Source organism: Odocoileus virginianus, chromosome 11 (genome assembly GCF_023699985.2).
Source record: "Odocoileus virginianus isolate 20LAN1187 ecotype Illinois chromosome 11, Ovbor_1.2, whole genome shotgun sequence".
NCBI classification, from domain to species: domain Eukaryota; kingdom Metazoa; phylum Chordata; class Mammalia; order Artiodactyla; family Cervidae; genus Odocoileus; species Odocoileus virginianus.
This window is the reverse complement of record NC_069684.1, coordinates 4578942-4600932: the sequence shown is the minus strand read 5'-3', so window position 1 is coordinate 4600932 and position 21991 is coordinate 4578942. Positions and strand designations below refer to the sequence as shown.

Below are 21991 nucleotides of genomic sequence, written 5' to 3'. Positions count from 1 at the left end.
CACCACCCCCACCCAGCGCGCGGCCCTGCGCATGTGTGCGCGCTCACCGTCCCTGCGCACGCTCCGTGATGCCCCCCTCCAGAGCTACCCCAGCGACGACACCCCGAGCCCGTTAGTCCAGGTTTTCGCGGCGGTTCTGTGGCCGCTGTGACCAAGCCAGTCTGGCCCTGGGGGACAGCCTTGCGGGGACCGGCGGAGGAGAAGACGAGGCGGAGTTGCGTAGGACTGGGCGGGGGCACCGCGGCGCGAGCGGACGGCGTCCTCCCGGCCTGGGGCAGTTCGCGGCGGCCCCTCAGCTGCGGGCGACACCGTCTCCGCCAACGCCGCACCGGGTCTGAAGAACCCAGCTGGACGCAGCTAACGCGGTTGCTCCTAAAATTAGTGTTTGACTTCTTACCGTCCACAGAAAAGTGTACGTATAAGCATACAGCTGGTAGGACAGGAAACAAAGCCGAAACAAGGAGAAAAGAAGGTCCACAGACTAACTTTTGGGGCCAGTGTCCAGGATTGTGCGTCTGTAGCACAGCCCCGGGTGATGCCGGGGTTGGTTCCCCGAAGACTACACGTTTAGTAGAGGGTCCTAGTCGTGTGGTTTTCCAAAACCCATTCCCAGTTCCCCTGTGGATGGACCTGGTACAGAAAAGTTATTCCTGACACTTGTTAACGGTAAGGCAAACTTTGTTCAGTGGGATTTTGTCCTGGGGTGGGTAGAGACTGGGTTCAATTCCAGACCAGGAAGAGTGGGAATTTGCAGACCAGGAGCTGCCTGGGGGTGGCAGGCATGTCAGTGGATGGAGAACTGCCAAGAGATAACGCGGGGTGTGGGGGGATTTTGGCTAAACTGACCCAACAGAATTCTGGTTGTAGGCAGGTGGGATTGGTCAGACATCACCTGGTGGGGTGGGGTTGGGGAAGAGGTTAAGGAAGCAGGTATCAGATATAGAGGGGGGGGGGTGGTATTCCGGCTAAACAGACCTAGCTGGATAATTGAGGAATGCAGAGACAAGTACAGAAGCTCAAAAGTGAGAACCTAACTGAGAAGGGAGTTTAGAGGAGCCTGATTAAAATTTGGTCTAGGAGAATCTTTGTTAGACCTCATCCAATCAGTGGATCGTCTTAGAGCAAAGACTGAGCTTTCTAGCGAAGTTGTTCTCCTCAGGACTTCAACCTGAAAACTCTGCCTGGGTTTTCAGCCTGATGCTGTGAAGTGTTTGGACTGAAGATTGGAACATAAACTCTTACCTGAGTTTCCTATGGAAACTTCTATCCATAGGCCTGTCCTATGGATTTCAGGCTTACTAGCCCCAAGAATCAACCATGCAAGTCAATTCCTTAGAATATCTATCTATCCTGTCAGTTCTCTTTTTCTGGAGAACCGTCACTAGTACACTAGCAATGAACAATAGGAAAATAAAATTGAAAAATAATGCCTTTGTAGTTTCCTCAACCATGTGGCACCAACATCCAGGTTCCTAAGGTGTCAGAAGTCTTTGTCAAAGGAAGTAGCAGTGGGGTGGGTGCCCACAAGGAAAGCGCAGAGCCAGAAAGCCAAGACAGAAGGAGATCTACACTCTTGAGAACCTCTTTCCTATAGCTTCCTTTTGCTGATCTGTCGTGGTCTTAATTCAACATCCTTTAAAAGGCTGTTTCACAAATTTATTTCTGAAGATGAAAATGTGTGTCTTCGTTTACTCACTGAATATCCATTGAATAACTATTCTGTACCCTGCATGTAACATTTTAAATAAACTTAGTCATAAAAGGTGTTATTTGACAGTGTCAGAAATATAAAATACCTGGGAATATGAAATACCTGAGCACTCTCCCTAAAACACAATTCAGAGACATTAAAGAAGACCTAAATAATTGAAATATGTCATATTCATAGATTAGAAGAGTCCATATTGTAAAGATGTGGATCAAGGGACTTCTTTGTTGGTCCATTGTCTAAGACTGTATGCCCCCAATGCAGGGGGCTGGAGTTTGAACTCTGGTCAGGGAACTAGATCCCACATGCTGCAACTGAGACCCAGTGTAGCTAAATACATGTTTAAGAAAATCAAAAGGCAGATGAAGGGAATATATTTGAAAAACATATGTCCACCAAGTAAAAAGAACTATTACAGCTAATGAGAAGGAAAAAAAATATTTAAAATGAGTAAAATACTTGATCAGACATTTCTTGAAAAGAGATAAATATGTGAAAGGTATTATCTTTAAATTGCATCTTAAAGGAGATTCTAATTAAAGCCACAGTGAGGTCCATCCATAAGAATAACTATACTTGACTGATAATATCAAGTGTTGATGAAGATGTTTCAGCTGGAAGATAGATATACCAACTGATGATGATACATCGACTGGAAATCTCAGTCTTAGTTGCAGCTCTTGGGATCTTTGCTTCGTCATGCAGGATTTTCTCACTTTCGGTGTGTGGACTCCCTAGTTGTGGGAGGGCTCAATAGTTGAGGCTCAATAGTTCCCAGACCAGGGATTGAACCCACATCCCCTGCATTGCAAGGTGGATTCATAACCACTGAACCACGAGGGAAGTCCTTTATTCACTTCTTCCTGAAATGTAAAATGGTATAAGCACCTTAGAAAACAGTTGAACAATTTTGGAAAGTCACACGTCATATAGACTAGCCATTCCATCTTTATTCAAGAGAAATCAAAGTGTTATATCCACACAAAGTCTTATATACAAAGTTTTATAGCAGCTTTACTTATGATAGCCCCAAATTGGGATCAACCCAAATGTCCAATAAGAGGCAAGTGGATAAACAAATATGTAGAATACTATTCCTGCAATAAGAAGGAACAAAGTAATGCCAAAGGCAACAACCTGGATGAGTCTCAAACTACTCAAATGGTAAAGGATTCACCTGCAATGTAGGAGACTAGGTTCGATCCCTGGGTTGGGAAGATCCCCTGGAGAAGGAAATGGCTACCCAGTCCAGTATTCTTGCTTGGGAAAACTCCATGGACAGAGGATCCTGGCGGGCTATAGTCCATGGGGTTGCAAAGAGTGAGGCATGACTGAGTGACTAACGCTTTCATTACTTAGCAGTAAGAAGGAACAGACTAGTGCCAAAGGCAACAAAACAGATAACTATGAATGAAAGACAAAATGAGTATATTCTATATGATTTGATTTATCAAAAAACTACACAAACTACAGATTAAAATGACAGTTTTTGCTTAGTCACAGCAGGTGGCACCAGAATTTGTATAGATTAAAAAAGCGCACAAGAAAAATTTGATTTTAGTGATAATTTCACTAGCCTATACATATAGCTGATCAAATTATACACCTTAAATTTATACAGAGTATTGCATGACAGTCAATTAAAGTCATTAAAATATGTCACAAACACAGACATGCAAGGAAACAATGGAAAAGTTGAAAGTCCACAAATCAAAATTCACAGGTCAGTTTACTATTTAAAAAGGTAAAGTTTCAAGTCTGTGACAAAAATATAAGGCTGTCCAATAAATTAAAATAGATAAACAGGTAGGCATCAGGAATAAAAGTAAGTTGTATATAACCTCAGCTAATAAAGATAAATTTCAGATGAATAAAAAAATGTAAATTTAAAAATCTAACCTATAAAAGGACTATAACAAAATAACAGTAAATTTTGAAGGTCTCTCTCACCATGAGTCAGAATTTAGAAGCAATTAAGGGAAGAAAATTGTTAAATCAACTATATAAACTTAAAAATATTTTACACGGAAGAATTCTAGTATCAGCAATTCCAGTATCCCCTCCCACAAAAAAAGTGACATTGCTCAGTCGTGTCTGACTCTTTGCCATCCCATGGACCGTAGCCCACCAGGCTCCTCCCTCCATGGCATTTTCCAGGCAAGAGTACTGGAGTGGGTTGCTATTTCCTTCTCCAGAGGATCTTCCTGACCCGGGGATTGAACCCAGGTCTACCACATTGCAGGCAGATGCTTTACTATCTGAGCCACCAGGGAAGCCCACAAAAAAAGGACCCTAATAAACACCCCATGTTTTCAGCTGGAACTCTGAAAGTCCCAACCTGTGAGTAAGAGTGTACCAGAAATAGACCAGTCGTCATGCACTGAAGCTCTTAATGTTTTTTTTTCCTTATTTGAGAAAGACAATGAGGAACTGCTCCTTCTTTTAGCCTACCTGCCTGCCAGAAGCAAAACCAATCCTGTCTTGATTATGATGACATCATCCTCATTCTACATGACTTGTGGGATCTTAGTTCCCTGACGAGGTATCGATCTTGGGCCCTCAGCAGTGAAAGTGTGGTGTCATAATCTGTACCGCCAAGGAATTCCTAACTTGTTAAGTTTTAATATATAATATCCAGCCTCAAACACACACCTATACATACAAAGGCTATTTCCAAAAAAGTAAGAGACAAAACAGATAAAACAGATCCACAGAAGATGAAGAAAATGAATTTATTAGGCCAATACAGCAACAACAAATAAACTATGAGTGACACGTTCAAGGAATTGACAGAGAATATTGAAATTTTAAACAAAAAAATGGAAATCAAATACAAATTCTAGAACAGGAAAATATAATAGGTAAATCTAAGAAGAGTGGGTATGTTTAACCTACGATTAGAAAGAACTGAAGAGAAACTATTGAAGTAAAAGATAAATCAGAAGAAATATCCAGAATAAAACACAAAGAAACCAAGAATAGGTAATACAGAAAAGAGGAAAAGAAATCTTTAGAACACATAAAACACCAAACATTCTTAATAGAACCACAGCAGCAGGAGAGGAAAATGAGAATGAGGAAGATGTAGCATTTTAAAAAGAATAGCTGAGAATTTCCCATTGATGAAAAATATCAAGCCAGAGATTCAAGAAAAAGTAGGAATTCCAAGCAAAATAAGTTCATAGAAGAGTAAAATTGGGCATGTCATAGTAAAACTGCTGAAAATTGGAAGTAAGGAAAAAAATTTTAAAGCATCCATAGGAGAAGAAAGGGACTTCACAGGTGGCGCTAGTGGTGCTAGAACTCCCTGCCGGTGCAGGAGACAAAAAAGATGCAGGTTCGATCCGTGGGTTGGGAAGATCCCCTGGACAAGCGCATGGCAACCCACTCCAGTATTCTTGCCTGGAGAATCACATAGACAGAGAAGCCTGGCAGGCTACAGTACCTAAGGTCGCACACAGTCAGACGTGACTGAATCAACTTAGCGGGCACGCATGCAGGAGAAAAAAAAAAGAGTATTGGCATTAGAGGAGCAAAACTAGACCAAGAGCTGACTTCCCAGTAGAAGTTTTTGAAGCCAAAGACATCTTCATGATGCTCTAGAAGACAACTGCTAAGCTAGAAAAAAATCCTTCAAATGAGAAGAAAGATAAAAACTAGTTGAAATAAGCCAATCTTGAGAGGATTCACTAGCTCCAGACTCAGCATGTATTAAAAGTTCTAATTTATATATAACTATAATAACTCAAGGGTGTTTATTATAACCTCTGGTAACTACTAAAAGCAAAATTAAATAAATGTTTAATAAGTAGGCTAATAGAGGTAAGGAAGTTGAACACTGAGAAAAAAAGAAAAAGAAAAGGAGAGAAAGAGCAACAACATTTGAAACAAATAGAAAAATGTAGTAAGATGGAAGATCTAAAGTCAAATGTAATAATTAATGACTTAACTGGAAATTGACCAAATTATTCAATTAAAAGGACAGTGATTAACAGACTGAATGAAAAAAGATTAAAAACTTGCTATTACAGATTTCATTACTACAAAAACTTGATTACTGCAGACAGTGCTTAAATTTGAAGAAAAGTTAAAAGTATATAGTTGGAAAATGATACACTATGCAAATACTAACCAAAGATAGATTGCTGTACCTATATTAATATCAGGCAAAGTAGACTTAGGCATAAATGATTCATTTAAGATAGAAGGCCATGTAATAATAATACAGTCTTCAATCCATGAAGAAGATATAGCAATTTCAAATATGTATGTCTGTACTCAATTATGTATATATTTTATATACTGATAAATGCCTACCTGTCCATATGTGTGTACATATGTACTATTTTATTTACATATATAAGAAGACAAGTATATACTATTATAAAATATTTTATATACTAGTGTATAATAACTAGTATATAATATTTTATATACTAATTATATATATAACATTGTCATATTAGTACAGAAAAGATAACTTGAAAACCCAAAATGTTTGGAAATTCATTAATACTTGGATGGCTAGTGGTAAAGAATCCACCTGCCAATCAATGCTGGAGATGCGGGTTCCATCCCTGGGTTGGGAAGATCCCCTGGAGAAGGAAATGGCAACCCACTCCAGTGTTCTTGCCTGGGAAATCCCATGGACAGAAGAATGTGACAGACTGCAGTCCCTGGGGTCACAAAAGAATCCGACAGGACTTATCGCCTACACAACAACAACAAGCCTATAGTAAATAGCCTAAAGCAAGCTGAGTGCCGAAGAATTGATGCTTTTGAACTGTGGTGTTGGAGAAAACTCTTGAGAATCCCTTGGACTGTCAGGAGATCAAACCAGTTAATCCTAAAGGAAATCAGTCCTGAATATTCATTGGAAGGACTGATGCTGAAGCTGAAGCTCCAATACTTTGGCCACCTGATGTGAAGAGCCAACTTATTGGAAAAGACCCTGATGCTGGGAATGATTGAAGGCAGGAGAAGGGAATGACAGAGGATGAGATGGTTGGATGGCATCACCAACTCTATGGACATGAGTTTGAGCAAGCTCCAGGAGTTGGTGATAGACAGGGAGGCCTGGCGTGCTGCAGTCCATGGGGTTGCAAAGAATCAGACAAGACTGAGTGACTGAACTGAACTGAAATAGCCTAAAGATAAAAGAAAATAATCACAATATAATTTACAACTTATTTGGAACTGGATAATAATAAAAATATATTTCAAAACAAATGTGATATAGCCGAAATCATATGTAGAGGGCAACTTTAAATGCTCACACTAGAAGAAAAACTGAAAATTCTTGATCTATCCATTAATTTCAAGAAATTAGCACCTGCCCTGCCCCCCCCCCAAAAATTTCCAGACATTATAAGACTGGAAACAACCAAAAACAGATATCAGTAAAATGAAAAGTTATTTTTTAAAATATTTACTTATTTATGTATTTGACTGCGTTGGGTCTTAGTTGTGGTGTGTGGGATCTTTCCTCGTGGCACATGGGCTCTTCATCATGGCACAGAGCCTTCCCCCTAGTTGTGGCACACAGGCTTTAGAGTGCATGGGCTCAGTAGTTGGGGCCTAGTTGTCTGGTGGCATGTGGGATCTTAGTTTCCCAACCAGGGATTGAACCCGTGCCCCTTGCATTGGAAGATGGATTCTTAACCCCTGGACCATACCACTTATTTTTTTTAAAACCCTAAAGTTTTTTTGTTGTTGTTTTTAAAAAAAGCAGTATACAGTTGATAAGAAACTCTTACTTTCCTGTGTGCCATTTGTTAAGTTATTGTGTATTAACTTCAAGTCTTCCCTTCAAAATTCTGCATGTGATGCTGGGCTGGCACTCAGATTTGCAGGCTGGCTCCCTGTTAGTTTCTGCAGGGAAAAATAGAAATTTTTAAAAAGTAAGAAAAGCGTGGTTGGAAAGTGACAAGCTCTCTAAGAAAGGACACTATCAGGAAAGTGAAAAGACAACCTAAGAATGGGAGAAAATATTTGCACATGATAAATCTGATGATCTAGTATCCAGATTCTGCTTAAAAACTTCATGAATCCAAAAATAAAATAATCCAGTTTTTAAAATGGACATTGGATTTGAATAGACATTTTTCCAAAGAAGATATATAAAGGCCAATAAAAACATGAAAAGTTGTTCAATGTCACAGTCTGTATAGAAATGTAAATTGAAACCACAGTTACATACCTACTACATTACACCAACTAGTATTGTCATTATTAAAAAGATAGATAACAAACATTGGCAAGGCTGTGGAGAAGTTGAAACCCTCATACACTGCTGGTGGGAACATGAAATGGGGCACCTACTTTGAAAAATGTTTTGTCAGTTTCTCAAAAAGAGAAACAAGAGTTGTAATACAAGAGTTACCATATGACCTAGCAATTCCACTCCTAGGTATATACCTGTTGTTCAGTCTCAAAGTCTGACCCCACGGACAGCAACATGCCAGACTTTCCTGTCCTTCCTTCACTGTCTCCTGGAGTTTGCCCAGATTCATGTCCATTGAGTCAGTGATGCTATCTAACCATACCTAAGAAAACTAAAAACTCATTTTCACACAGAAACTTGTACACGAAAGTTTATGGCAGTATTATTCATAATTGCCAAAAGGTGGAAGCAACCCAGATGTCCATGCTGATAAATAGATAATAAAACCTGGCTTATTCATAGAGTTTAATACTGTTTTGTCATAAAAGGTATTAAAATACTGATACATCTGTGTCTGTTTTTCTGTCTTGCATATAGGGTTATCATTACCATCTTTCTAAAGCCCATATATATGTGTTAGTATGCTGTAATGTTCTTTATCTTTCTGGCTTACTTCGCTCTGTATAATGGGCTCCAGTTTCATCCATCTCATTAGAACTGATTCAAATGAATTCTTTTTAATGGCTGAGTAATAGTCCATGATGTATATGTACCACAGCTTCCTTATCCATTCGTCTGCTGATGGACATCTAGGGATCGGGTGAAGAGGGAGGTGGGAGAGGGGATCGGGATGGGGAATACATGTAAATCCATGTCAATGTATGGCAAAAACCACTACAATATTGTAAAGTAATTAGCCTCCAACTAATAAAAATAAATGGAAAAAAATGTACTGATACATGCTATTAACAGAGTCTTGAAAAAATTCTGCTAAGTGAAAGATGTGAAATGTAAATGACCACGTAGTATATAATTCCATTTATATGAAATGGAATAGTGAAATTCACAAAAACAAAGTAGATTAGTAGTTGTAAGGGGCTAAGGAAAAGCGGAGTAGAAGAATGACTGCTGATGGGTGCAGATTTCCTTTGGGGTAATGAAACTGTTCTAAAATTAGATTGTAAGTTTATTGTGCAACTTTGTGAATACTCTAAGTGAAAGTGAAAGTCGCTCAGTTGTGTCTGACTGTTTGCGACCCCATGGATTATACAGTCCATGGAATTCTCCATGCCAGAATACTGGAGTGGGTAACCTTCCCCTTCTCCAGAGGATCTTCCCAACGCAAGGATCAAACCGAGGTTTTCTGCATTGCAGGCAGATTCTTCCCCAGCTGAGCCACGAGAGAAGCCCAAGAATGCTGGAGTGGGCAGCGTATTCTTTCTCCAGCCGATCTTCCCAACTCAGGAATTGAAAAACCACTGAATTGCATGGTTTACAAGGTTAAATTTTATTTTATATGAATTACATTAAATAAAAATGGTATACTCATTTTTTTAATTGTAACAGCATAGAAAATGCCTATATAATTTTTATGTGTAAAAAAGAGTGCTTTATGTTCACATGGTATGGTCACGTGTAAAAAAGTTATACTGGGTGAAATTTGGAAAAATGTGTCAGAACATTAATAGAAATTCTCTATAGGTTGTGGGGTGATATATTTTCTTCAATTTTTTTAAAAAATATGTCAACTCTTCTATTATAAGCATGTATTTTTGGCATCACTGACTCAATGGATATGAGTTGGAGTAAAATCTGGGAGACGGAATCCATGGGGTCACAAAGAGTTGGACATGCCTGAGTGACTGGACAACAACAACAACATTTTTTGATGAGGAAAAGTAAGTTTTTTAAAAAGTACCATAAAGAAAATGTGTCAGATAATGTCGCAGTGCTTACAGGCTCTTAGTCTTTAGACTCCAAAGTCAAAGCGCGTCACAGATGCCTAGCAAGGGATCAGAAAGCTTTGTCGCTGTCACTTTATGAAAACACAAGGGCTGTGAAAACTTAACACAGTCTCGGGGACTTCTCTGCTACCTAGAATAAAATTTTTTTTTCAACTTTATTGAGGTATAATTGACAATAAAATCAATATATTTAAAATGCACAATGTGGTGATTTGACATGCATATACATTGTAAGTTAATACACCATCAAGTTAATTAACACATCCATCACGTCACATGTTTTCCACACATCCATCACCTCACATGACTTTTTTAGTGAAAACATTTAAGTTCTACTCTTTGAGCAAATTCCAATCATACAGCACTATGTTGTCATCGTCACCATGCTGTGTATCAGAGCCTCACACCTTATTCATGATAACTGAACGTTGGTGCCCTTTTGTCAGTCTCTCCCTGCTTCCCCTACCTCCCAGGCCCTGGCCGCTGCTTTTGCACTCTCCATTTCTATGAGTTTGACCTTTTTTTTTTTAATTCCACATGTAAGTGGTAATATGTATTGACAGTATTCGTATTTGTCTTTGTATGTGTGTCTGGCTTATTTCACTTAACATGATGCCTTTCGGTTGCAAAAGGCAGAATTACCTTCTTTTGCTTAAGGCTGAATAATACATATAAGGAAATATAAAATTTTCTTTATGCATTTATCTGTTTACAGACACTGACGTTGTTTCCATAATTTGGCTATTTTGAATACTGCAATGAACACAGGAGTGCATATATTACTTTGAGATAATGGTTTCACTTTCTATGGATATATTCTCAGAAGTGGGATTGTTGTATCATATGGTAGTTCTATTTTTAATTTCTTGAGGGGCCTCCAAACTGTTTTTGACAGTGATTGTATCAGGTTATATTTCTGCTAACAGTGTACAAAAATTTCCTTTCCTCCACATCCTCACCAACATTTATTATCTCTTGTCTTTTTGATAATAAACATCCTAATGGATGAGAAGTGACATCTCATTGTGGTTTAGATTTGCATTTCCCTGAGGATTAGTGATGTTGAGCAACTTTTCATGTACTTGGTGGCCATTTGTATGTCTTTGAAAAACTATAGGTCCTTTGCCCATTTTTTCATTGGGTTATTCTTGAATCGTATGAGTTCCTTGTATATTTTGGATATTAACCCCTTATTAGGTAAGTGGTTTGCAAATATTTTCTCCCATCCTGAAAGTTGACTATTCAGTTTGCTCATGGTTTCTTTTGCTATGCAGAAGATTTTAATTTGATGTAGTTACAGTTGTTAATTTTTGCTTTTGTTAAATCCAAAAAATCATTGCTGATAGCAATGCCAAGGAGTTTGCCATCTGTTTTCTTCTAAATGTTTTATGGTCTCAAGTCTTACCTTTAAGCTTTTAGTCTATTTTGAGTTTATTTTTGTGCATGGTGTAAGAGAAGGGGTCCAGTCTCATTCTTTGGCATGTGGCTGTCCAGGTTTCCCAACACATTTACTGAAAAGACTGTCTTTCCCCCATTGTATATCTTGCTCATTTGTCAGTTAATTGACTATATATGCACAGGATTACTTTGGGGACTTGATTCTATTCCATTGTTCAGCGTATCTGTTTTCATGCCAATACTATATTGCTTTGATTACACAGCTTGAAATCAGGAAGTATCATGCCTCCAGTTTTGTTCTTTTTCAAGATTGCTTTATGTTACCTTTAAATGGAAAAGAAGCAAAAATCTATAGGAAAAGGAAAATCCCAACAGGAAGGGCAAATACATAGAAGGACTGAAGATCACTTAAATAAGCCAGTATGTAGATTTAAAAAAAGAAAACAAAATTGTGAAAGCAACTATAACTACAATGAACAGAGAAGTGATAAGCATGAAGATGCAAAATAATGACATCAAAAACACAATATGTGGGGGAGGGAAGTAAAAAATATGGATCTCTTTGGACATTTCCTCACATAATATACAAACATAAACTCAAAATAGTTTAAAGACCTAAATGTAAAACATAAAACCATGAAACTCTTAGAAGAAAACATAGGGGAAGCACTCTGACATAAATCATGGCAGTATTTTCTTCATCAGTCTTCTGAGGCAAAAGAAATAAAAAACAAGTGGGACCTGTAATAATTGATTTAACAGCTTTTGCACAGCAAAGAAAGAAGACCATCGACAAAACAAAAAGAAAACCTACGGGACGGGAAAAAATATTTGCAAATGGTTCAACTGACCGGGGTTAATTTCCATAATATACAAACAACTCATACAACCCAGACTCAAAAAACAAATGATCCAATTGAGAAATGCACAGAATACTTGAATAAATGTTTTTCCACAGAAGACATACAGGTGGTTCACAGGCACATGAAAAGATGATCAGCTTCACTAATTATTAGAGAAATGGAAATCAAAACCATAATGAGACATCATCTCACACCTATCAGATGGCTGTCATCAAAAAGTCTGCAAATAACAAATGTTGGATAGGATATGGAGGAAATGAAATCTTTGTAAATTGTTGTGTGATAGTTGCTCAGTTGCATCCAATTCTTTTCAACCCCATGGACTGTAGCCTACCAGGTTCCTCTGTCCATGGGATTCTCCAGGCAAGAATACTGGAGCGGTTGATGGGAATGTAAATTGGTACAGCTACTATGTGAAACAGTATGGAGGTATCCTAATAAACTAAAACTAGAACTACCATATTATCCAGTGATGGGTATATATCCAGAAAAAAATGAAAGCAATAATTGGAAAAGATTCATGTACCCCAGTGTTCATAGCAGCACTGTTTATAATAGCCAAAACATGGAAGCAACCCAAATGCTCATCAGCAGGTGACTGGATTCAGGAGAGGTAGTAGACATACATAATGGAATATTATTCAGCCATAAAAGGATGAAATAATGCCATTTGCAGCAACATGAATGAACCTAGAGAATATTATACTTGGTAAAATGTCAGAAAAAGACAAATGATATATGATACCAGTTATATATAGAATCTGAAAACTAATACAAATGAATGTATATACAAAACAGAAGCAGCCTTGCAGATACAGAAAACAAATCTGTGCTTACTAAAGGGTAAAGGGTGAAAGGAAGGAGAAGAGTGTTAGTGGCTCAGTCGTGTCCAACTCTTTGTGACCAGGCTCCTCTGTCCATGGGATTCTCCAGGCATGAAAACTGGAGTGGGTTGCCTTGCCCTTCTCCAGGGCATCTCCCTAATGCAGGAATCGAACCAGGGTCTTCTGCATTGCGGGAAGATTCTTTGTCACCTGAGCCACCAGGAAAGCATCCTGTTTTTTTCCCTAAAAGTTTGTTTATTTGGCTGAGTGGGGTCTTAGTTGCGACATGAGGGATCTTCATTGTAGTGCGTGGGCTTCTCTAGTTGCCCTGAGGCATGTGAGATCTTAGTTTACCAGCCAGGGATCCAACCTGCATTTCCTGCACAGGAAGGCAGAATCTTCACCCCTGGAGGGACAAATTAGTGGTAAGGGATTAACAGACACAAGCTACTATGTATAAAGTAGGCAAGCAACAAGGATATACTGTATAGCACAGAGAATTCTACTCATTATCTTCCAATGACCTATAAAGGAATATAGTATGTAAAAATACTGAATCACTATTCTTTACACCTGAAACTAGCACAATATTGTAAACTGACTACATTTAAGTTAAAAAAAAAGTTGAGGGAGTGGGGGTTACATTTTTAAAGGATAAAAAAAAGAACTGAGTAAAATAAAGTAGAAATATTTGTAATAAGTAAAACAAGTGGAATAAAGAAAACACTTTAAAGAAGTAGAAGTTAAACCTGGAAACTGCAACACACTGAATTAGGTTGAAGAATGTATTCAAGAGGGGTGAGAACAAATCATACTTGACAGCTCAATGCCTACGCTGGTTCCAGAAGGGTTTCTGATACGAGACAAGATGAAAGAAGCAGGGAGGAGATGGAGGGTGTCAGAATTAGGCCCTGTGCTGTAAGAGCCTCGGGTAACAAAGATCAGGTTTGCTTTCTTCTGCCAGAAAGCTTTAAGTTGATTTGTCAAGGACATCAGATGTTTGTTTGGCAAAGTGGTAACCATTATGAGAATTTTATTGCTTAGCATGACCATCTGCAAGGAAGAGACTTGTAAATCCTCTAAAGAGTGTGCTGGGATGGAAGGTGGTCAAGTTGGGTCATCAGGCTTTCATTTTGCCTAGTATGTATGGTGTGTGGTGTGTAAGGCAAGGCTAGAGAAGAATCGGGAAAATAAAGGAGATTTTTAGAGGTCACATTGCAGCAGAGAGAAGAAAGCAAAGGAGGGAAGCATTTCAAGGAGACATGCCAGTTAAGAAAAAGACCTCAGTTTTAGGTGATACCTCCTCCTGGTTTGATAGTATGCTGTTGATTCATGAGAAACAGAAAAAGATGGAGCAAGGGGTTGATAACCATAGGAGTGACATAGAATATCATGGGATGAGTTCAGTTTTGGAGTCAAAGCATACCTCTTAAATCTGGTTGGTGTCAGCTTGTATGCTTTTCAGACTATAGTGAAAATCATAGAGATGTGTTCAGCCTTTCAGTTCTTTCTGAAAAATAATAGTTTTACAATCAGTGATTCACATTTTTCCCATTGAAAAAATCAAACATGTTTTGAAGAGGAATGAAACATTTGTCTGGTGATGTGGTATAGTATATCTAAATTATTTCTGCATTAAACACAGAGTAAAGGATATTCTTCTAGAAAACATCCAATATATGTGTGTGTGTGTCCAATTTTATCTTTTACTTTTCTTTAAAAATTTTTGCTTTGAAAGTCTTTTACTTTCCCAGAATTTAATGGCCTATTTACATAATAGATTCTGAAACTCAGAGAAACTTCCTGGGAACCCAGAGGAAATGAATAGATGTTGATATACATTAATGAAGGTCATAAAACACAGTTACATTAAATTTTTTAGGTTAAAATTCTTTTGAATATATTAAACCTGCACTGCAGAAGCACACTAAATTTTTATGGATAAACACTTTTTTTCCCACTGGAGGGTGCAATTCATCAGTGTATCAATATTTCCACAGTTCCTTTAATGAGTATACTTTATAAAGAATATCAGAGATATGATTATTTCCATGTGGAATGCAGTGTAGATTTTATGAAACTTTAAATAAATGAAATTTCACTAACAGGAATCTGGGCTTTATTTTATAATATACTTTTGTTTTAATTAGGATCAAGTGATTTTTAAGCTAAGTGTATTTTTTCATTCTCTTTTGTGGATACTACATATGACTTTCTTGGTTTTTAATACTGCAAAAATGCATGCTAACAAATCATAATAAAGAGAAATACAGTCCTACTTATTGTGAAGTTTATGTGGTGGTTTTCTTTAGCAGTCTGTATTTATTTAAAATTCTCTATGAAATATAGATTATTAGACTATGTGCAGTAATAATGTGTGGTCTAAAATTAAATATATATTTAATAAGCATAAAATAAATGTGTTCATTTAGTTAATTTTGTTTTCGTTATATGCCTTCATGTAGTATGAAGGCTTTTAATGTGTGCCTTGGATATAACATTAATAAAATATAGACTTTAATAACAGCCATATTTATTGATTACCAATCAATTGTGCCTCAGCAGAATTTTGTACTGATTAACTTTCTGTTTTTAACTTATTTAGTTCTCACCGCAACCTCAACAAATAGGTAACATTTTTCCCAACTTCAGAGAAGAGGAATCTGAATTGTCTTATGACTTACCCAAGTTTATACTTACCACAGCTCAAGCTGGGTGGCCTGACTGCATGGCCCAGACACGATCATTGTTTAATAGCTATGTTAGACTTGGCTTTGCCAACTCCTGCTACCCAAATAGCAATGTCTTGATTTTTATTTTAGACACTTGAAGGCAGGCACTTTGCTTTGCAGCTAATGTCTCAGAGGTGTCCATCAACTATTATGGTTTTTCCTTGGCCAAAACAGGTGGATCCCCCTTAATCATGACCTGGAGAAATGGTGACTCAGACTCTCAACTGTCTATGCCAGTGGCTCTTCTCTCCTCCCCTGCCGGTAGCAGGATGCTAAGATTGCCGCTCAGAGGAAAGGACTGCATCATCTCAGCTCGTGCAGCCTCAGAGATGCATGGCTTGTGACCAGGTGGGCAATGAAATGGTAAGTGTAACTGCTGGGTAGGACTTCCAGGGGTACTTCTTAAGATATAAGGTCTGTGGTCTGTGACACTTACTCCTGCTTACTCTCTCCTACGGCCTTGCAGTGTCTGCATGAAGAGCAGCGAGAGCTTAAGCAGCCATTCTAGACCTTCAGGCAAGATGCTGGGATGAAGCGCAAGAGAGGCAAGGAACTTCTGTCTCTTGTAAGCCTCCATTTTGAGGTTTTCTGTTACAGGCCACTATCTTTAATCATATTAACAATTATGGATTTTTGCAAGGTTTAAAAGCCCATGTTGTCAATCCTCAGTCAATACCCAACCACAGCCTTTCTCAGCAGATGTGACCCTACATCCTTTCAGACTATATTAATTTTGAATATGTTATTGGGCTAGTGATACGTTTGCTTAATTCTCCACCTTCATTTCTTTAAAGATTGCTTCTTCCCATAGTTTAAAATTAATTGCAAAGCTTGTTCTGCTCAGGGTAATAATTTGCAACTTGCTTTTTACCATTTTCAATTTAAAATATTTTAATTCATGCCAAGTGTTACTTCCCTTTTTGTAGCCAGGAAGAGTACTATAGTGTACTCTTCTTGAGGTCAAAGAAGTTAAAAGTATTTTTATAAGATTAGCAACATGATTTGGCAGTAAAGAATAAGTATGACACAGTCATTTTGTATAAAGAAATTCACTAACTTCTGGATTCCCTGCATTTCCTCTTTGCTTAGAAACAAGCCTTGATTCTGCTGATTTTTCTTTAAATTTGCCACCAGCCTCTTAGTTTAAGGAAAAGAATAAATGAAGTTTGCTTTAAGGCCCTTTCCTTGAGGTTTAATCAATGTTTGGGGATAATTACATGAAACGTCCTAGGTGAGAAGATGACCAAAGGTCTATGGGAGGTAGAACATCATACAAGTTTTACGATTCTGTCAACAAAGGTCTTTCTAGTCAAGGCTATGGTTTTTCTAGTAGTCATGTATGGATGTCAGAGCTGGACTCCAAAGAAAGCTCAGCACCAAAGAATTGATGCTTTTGAACTGTGGTGTTGGAGAAGACACTTGAGAGTCCATTGGACTGCAAAGAAATCAAACCAGTCAATCCTAAAGGAAATCTGTCCTGAATAATCCTTGGAAGGATGCTGAAGCTGAAGCTCCAACACTTTGTCCATCTGATGCAAAGAGCTGACCCTCTGTAAAGTAATTAGGCTCCAACTAATAAAAAAAAAATAATAATAAAATTAAAAAAAAAAAGAGCTGACTCTCTGGAAAAGACCCTGATGCTGGGAAAGATTGAAGGCAGGAGGAGAAGGGGACAACAGAGGATAAGATGGTTGAATGGCATCCTGACTCAATGGACATGAGCTTGAGCAGGCTGTGAGAGTTGGCGATGGACCTGGAAGCTTGGTGAGCTGCAGTCCATGGGGTCGCAAAGAGCTGAACATGACAGTGTGACTGAACTGAACTGAACCGATATGTGAATATAGGAGTGCATGTATCTTTTTGAATTAATATTAAAATGATATTGAATAATTTAATATTTTTAATTCTTTTTTTTTAACCAAGTTAATTTCCAAAGGAAACATTCATTGTAGTCATTCAAATTCTTTATTTTTATCTTTCTATGACTTCACTACATATATATAGCATGGTGGTAAAGAATCCACTGCCAATGCAGGAGATGCAAGAGACTCTACTTCAATCCCTGGGTTGGGAAGATCCTCGAGAATAGGAAATGGCAACCCACTCCAGTATTCTTGCCTGGGGAATCCCATGGACAGAGGAGCCTGGCAGGCTACAGTCTATGGGGTCACAGAGATTCACACACCACTGAGCACATGACATGCCTGACTTCACTATATACAGGTTTTAAGGTAGACGTTACATTCAGGTTTAAATTCAGTCTTGGGAGAGAATCATCATGTAGCAAATTAACTCAGTCTGATAAGGTGTTGATTATATCTAATTCTCTTCACTTATGATTTGTCCTGTAGGTTACAAAAAAAAAAAAAAAATTCACTCCCATGTCTGCCAAGAGTATGCCAAAAAAAAAAAAAAATTAAAATCAATTAAATACTCCCTGTATTTTTCAGAGAAAGATAAAGTCCATATTGATCAAAAAACTTGACCAAGATAATTTACCCAAGCCAAAGGTACAATATACAGAGCAGGAAATGCAGGTCAGATCTCAGTTCTGTAATTGATTAGTCAAGAAAACTAGGAGTGTTACTTAACCTCTGGGAGGATCAAGGTTTTAACTAGTAAAATTAGCTAATGATAATATTGCCTGTAAAATTGCCTTGAGGAACAAATGAGAAGATAGATGTGGCAATGTTTTGCAGACTGTTAAGTGTTTGTGAGCCCATGGACTGTAGCCTGCCAGGCTTCTCTGTCTGAGGGATTTCTCAGGCGAGATACTGGAGTTGGTTGCCATTTCCTACTCCAGGGGATCTTTCCCAACCAGGGATTGAAACCATGTCTCTCTTCACTTCCTCATTTGCAGGAGGGTTCTTTACCACTAGTGGCTACCCAGGAAGCCCTATATAAACAGTTCAGTTCAGTTCAGTTCAGTTGCTTAGTTGTGTCCGATTCTTTGCAACCCTAAGGACTGAAGCACGCCAGCCTTCCCTGTCTGCCACCAACTCCCAGAGCTTGCTCAAACTCATGTCCATTGAGTTGGTGATGTCATCCAACCATCTCATCCTTTGTCGTTCCCTTCTCCTCCTGCCTTCAGTCTTTCCCAGCATCAGAGTCTTTTCCAGTGGGTCAGCTCTTTGCATCAGGTGGCCAAAGTATTGGAATTTCAAATTCGGCATCTATACTTCCAATGAATATTAAGGACTGATTTCCTTTAGGATGGACTGGTTGGATCTCCTTGCAATCCAAGGGACTCTCAAGAGTCTTCCCCAACACCACAGTTCAAAAGCATCAATTCTTCATCACTCAGCTTTCTTTACAGTCCAACTCTCACATCCATACATGACTACTGGAATAACCATAGCTTTGACTGGACAGAACTTTGTTGGCAAAGTAATGTCTCTGCTTTTTAATATGCTGTCTAGGTTGGTCATAGCTTTTCTTCCAAGGAGCAAGCATCTTGCTGCTATTAATTAGCTTTTGTTTTCCATCATAGAAAGCAGGAACTATAAAATCTATATGCCACCAACAGGTTAGAACTGGTTCCCATATCAAGACAAAGGCAGGAGATATTATAGCTTTTTTATAAAATATTTTTATAAAAATTTTCAGTTATTATGTAAAGTACTGAATAATTAGATTACAATTCCTAGCTTCCTTTTTTTTTGGCCATGCTGCATGACTTAATGGGATCTCAGTTCCCCAGTCAGGGATCAAACCCATACACCCTACAGTGGAAGCATGAAATCCTAACCACTGGACTGCCAGGGAATTCCTCCTAGCTTATTTTAAAATCATACATTTATAAACTCATGAACTAACCTTTAATTTTGTTTTTGTGCATGCTCAGTTGCTAATTCGTGTCCGACTCTTTGCGGTCGGACACCTGCAGCCCACCAGGCCCTTCTACCCATGGGACTTTCCAGACAAGGATGTTGGAGTGAATTGCCATTTTCTGTTCCAGGGGATCTTCTTGACCCAGGGATTGAACCAGTGTCTCCTGCTTGGCAGATGGATTCTTCACCACATTTTTATTTTAGTCTGTTACAAAAAGTTAAAAAGGATTTTGACAATAATATTCTTCATGAATATTTTAAAGCAAAATTATAGTTTTTGGTTCAAAAGTTTTAATCTGTATGTTCATCTCATTATTCAAATTCTTTAACGGCTCTCAGGAAATGAAAGGAGACAGTCACACTTTCCCACTAGCAGATGAGCGACTAAGATGGAATTCTTTGGAGAAAATACTTCCACCTTGCTTCAGCTATTTGTCTCTGAAATTTATTTCTTATACATAAAATTATACAAATATGATATCTAAGACTTTGTGAGCTGACTGCACAGTAAGCAGTCTAGGCCTTATTATGAAATCTAGACCTGTTGGGCTGTCCTGTAGCAATCGGATCTTAAGTGTGCTTAGTCACTCAGTTGTGTCCGACTCTTGGCGACCCCGTGGGCTGGAGCCCACCAGGCTCCTCTGTCCATGGGGATTCTCCAGGCCAGAATACTGGAGTGGGTTGCCATGCCCTCCTCCAGGGGATCTTCCCAACCCAAGGATCAAACCCGTGTCTCCTGCATTGCAAGCGGATTCTTTACCATCTGAGCCACTGGATCCTAAGGTTGAGAGCAAATTCTCTGAATTATCTATATTACGAATAAATATATTTTCATGGATTAGGACAGACTCAGCCTGAGCCTGTGAGGAGTGGGAATCCTCACCACAGAGCTGAGCAGCTCTGAATGTCCCGTCAGTCCAGTTCTTCGGGGCCAGGGCTGCCAGCCTCACATCAAAGGGAAGATGAGCTCAAAGCCTAGGTTTCTGTTTCCGATGCCCTCCCTCACTTCACCTCATTCGCAGTCTTGCCTCCACGAGGGAAGGACAGAAGAGAAAGCCCCCAGGGGGCTCTTCTGCTGTCTCTCCCACCTTCTCAGATTAACTCCTTTCAGAATGGCCTAAAACTATGTGCTTCGAGAGCGCACAAGTGTTGGAAACACTTAGGTAAAGACATACTGGGTGTGAAAAAATGAGTGAAACAAAGGTAGGAAGGATGACTTGTATCCTCCTCAGCATTTGCCCTTTGCCTCTTGTTCCTCAGCGACTTGTATCTGATGGTGAGTCCATGTCACCTAAAATCCGGGACTTAAATAAATTAGAGCAACAAGACACTAGTTTCAGTATATCAATATCTAAAATGAGATGAATTTGATAAGAAGATAATTTTCAGAGAAGAGCTAAGACTAAAGGTGAGGAGGGGAATGGATGGGCATTTCATATGGAAAGTAGAACACTGTATGGTGACTAAAGACACCGGCAGTGTCCTCAAGGATTCAGGAGAGCTGTTGGTTAGGTTTCTTTAGAGCATTTAGTAAAGTCACACATACAAACGTAAAGTGTTACGTAAGACACGAGGTTTACTCTGTGTGCTCAATTTGTGGCTTTACCTGAATGATAGCACAGGTGGGCAGCATTTAACAAACCCTCAATAATTAGAGTAAAACTTAAGATAGTCCTGTAGTGACAGGATCCTAAGGCTGAGAGCAGATGCACTGAGTTGTCTGTATTACCTCTAAATCTGTACTCATGAGACAGGGCAGAATGCCCTTGAGGGCTTTATGTGAAGGGAAAAACACCTTTGCCCAACGCAAGTAGGACAGGACTGTCTCCTCCCCATCTAATTACCAATGCTTTCACAATTTGCATTTAAAATTGGAAGAGTGTCCTCCACCTTGTCTGCTGCCGGGCTTGTCTCCTACGGTTTTCTACTTGTCTATTCAGGAGAATAAGCCTGTAACTGGATTCTGAGGGTGCTGGAACCAAAGAGGGGTGTATCGTAAAGGGGATCAAGTACAGTATGGAAACACTCTCTCAGGACACAGGGTGTCACAGACAAGCAAGGACCCTGGGAAGCAGCGTGTCCATACCAAAAGGTCGGCATTGGTATGAGGGAGAAGGCGAGCAGCCGTGACAAGCAAGGTGGAAATGCCAGAATTGACATCGCAGATGGCAAACGACTAGGCATAGTGGGCCTGCTAGACTGGATACAGCGCTAGGGAAGCCCACTAGGGGCTGGCTCCATGGGGGCCTGAAAGATTCTTGGTCCACAGTGAGGGATGAGTGGGTGACAAAGAGTCTCAGGAGTCGTTCTCCTCCACAGGCCGGAGAGCAAGAGGCTATTTGTGGTATGCAGGATAGCATGCATGTGTGCATGCTCATTTGTGTCTGACTTCTTTGTGACCCCATGGACTATAGCCTGCCAGGCTTCTCTGTCCATGGGATTCTCCAGGCAAGAATATGGGGGTGCAATGCCATTCCCTACTTCAGGGGATCTTCCCAACCCAAGGATT

At 39.1% G+C, this 21991-nt stretch overlaps 1 long non-coding RNA gene across 4 annotated transcripts; it reads left to right on the top strand.

Annotated features, from left to right (window-relative positions):
• The first annotated feature begins 32 nt into the window (after nucleotides 1-32).
• Nucleotides 33-19777, top strand: LOC139037419 (uncharacterized). Of its 4 annotated transcripts, XR_011490207.1 has the most exons (5): nucleotides 33-666; nucleotides 9246-9370; nucleotides 9635-9769; nucleotides 15827-16015; nucleotides 16119-18074. It is a non-coding gene; the product is annotated as an uncharacterized lncRNA (long non-coding RNA). The 4 variants fall into 4 exon arrangements; XR_011490206.1 differs by lacking the exons at nucleotides 9246-9370; nucleotides 9635-9769 and adding an exon at nucleotides 19611-19777 and having other exon boundaries at nucleotides 16119-16217; XR_011490208.1 differs by lacking the exon at nucleotides 9246-9370.
• The last annotated feature ends 2214 nt before the right edge of the window (nucleotides 19778-21991 follow it).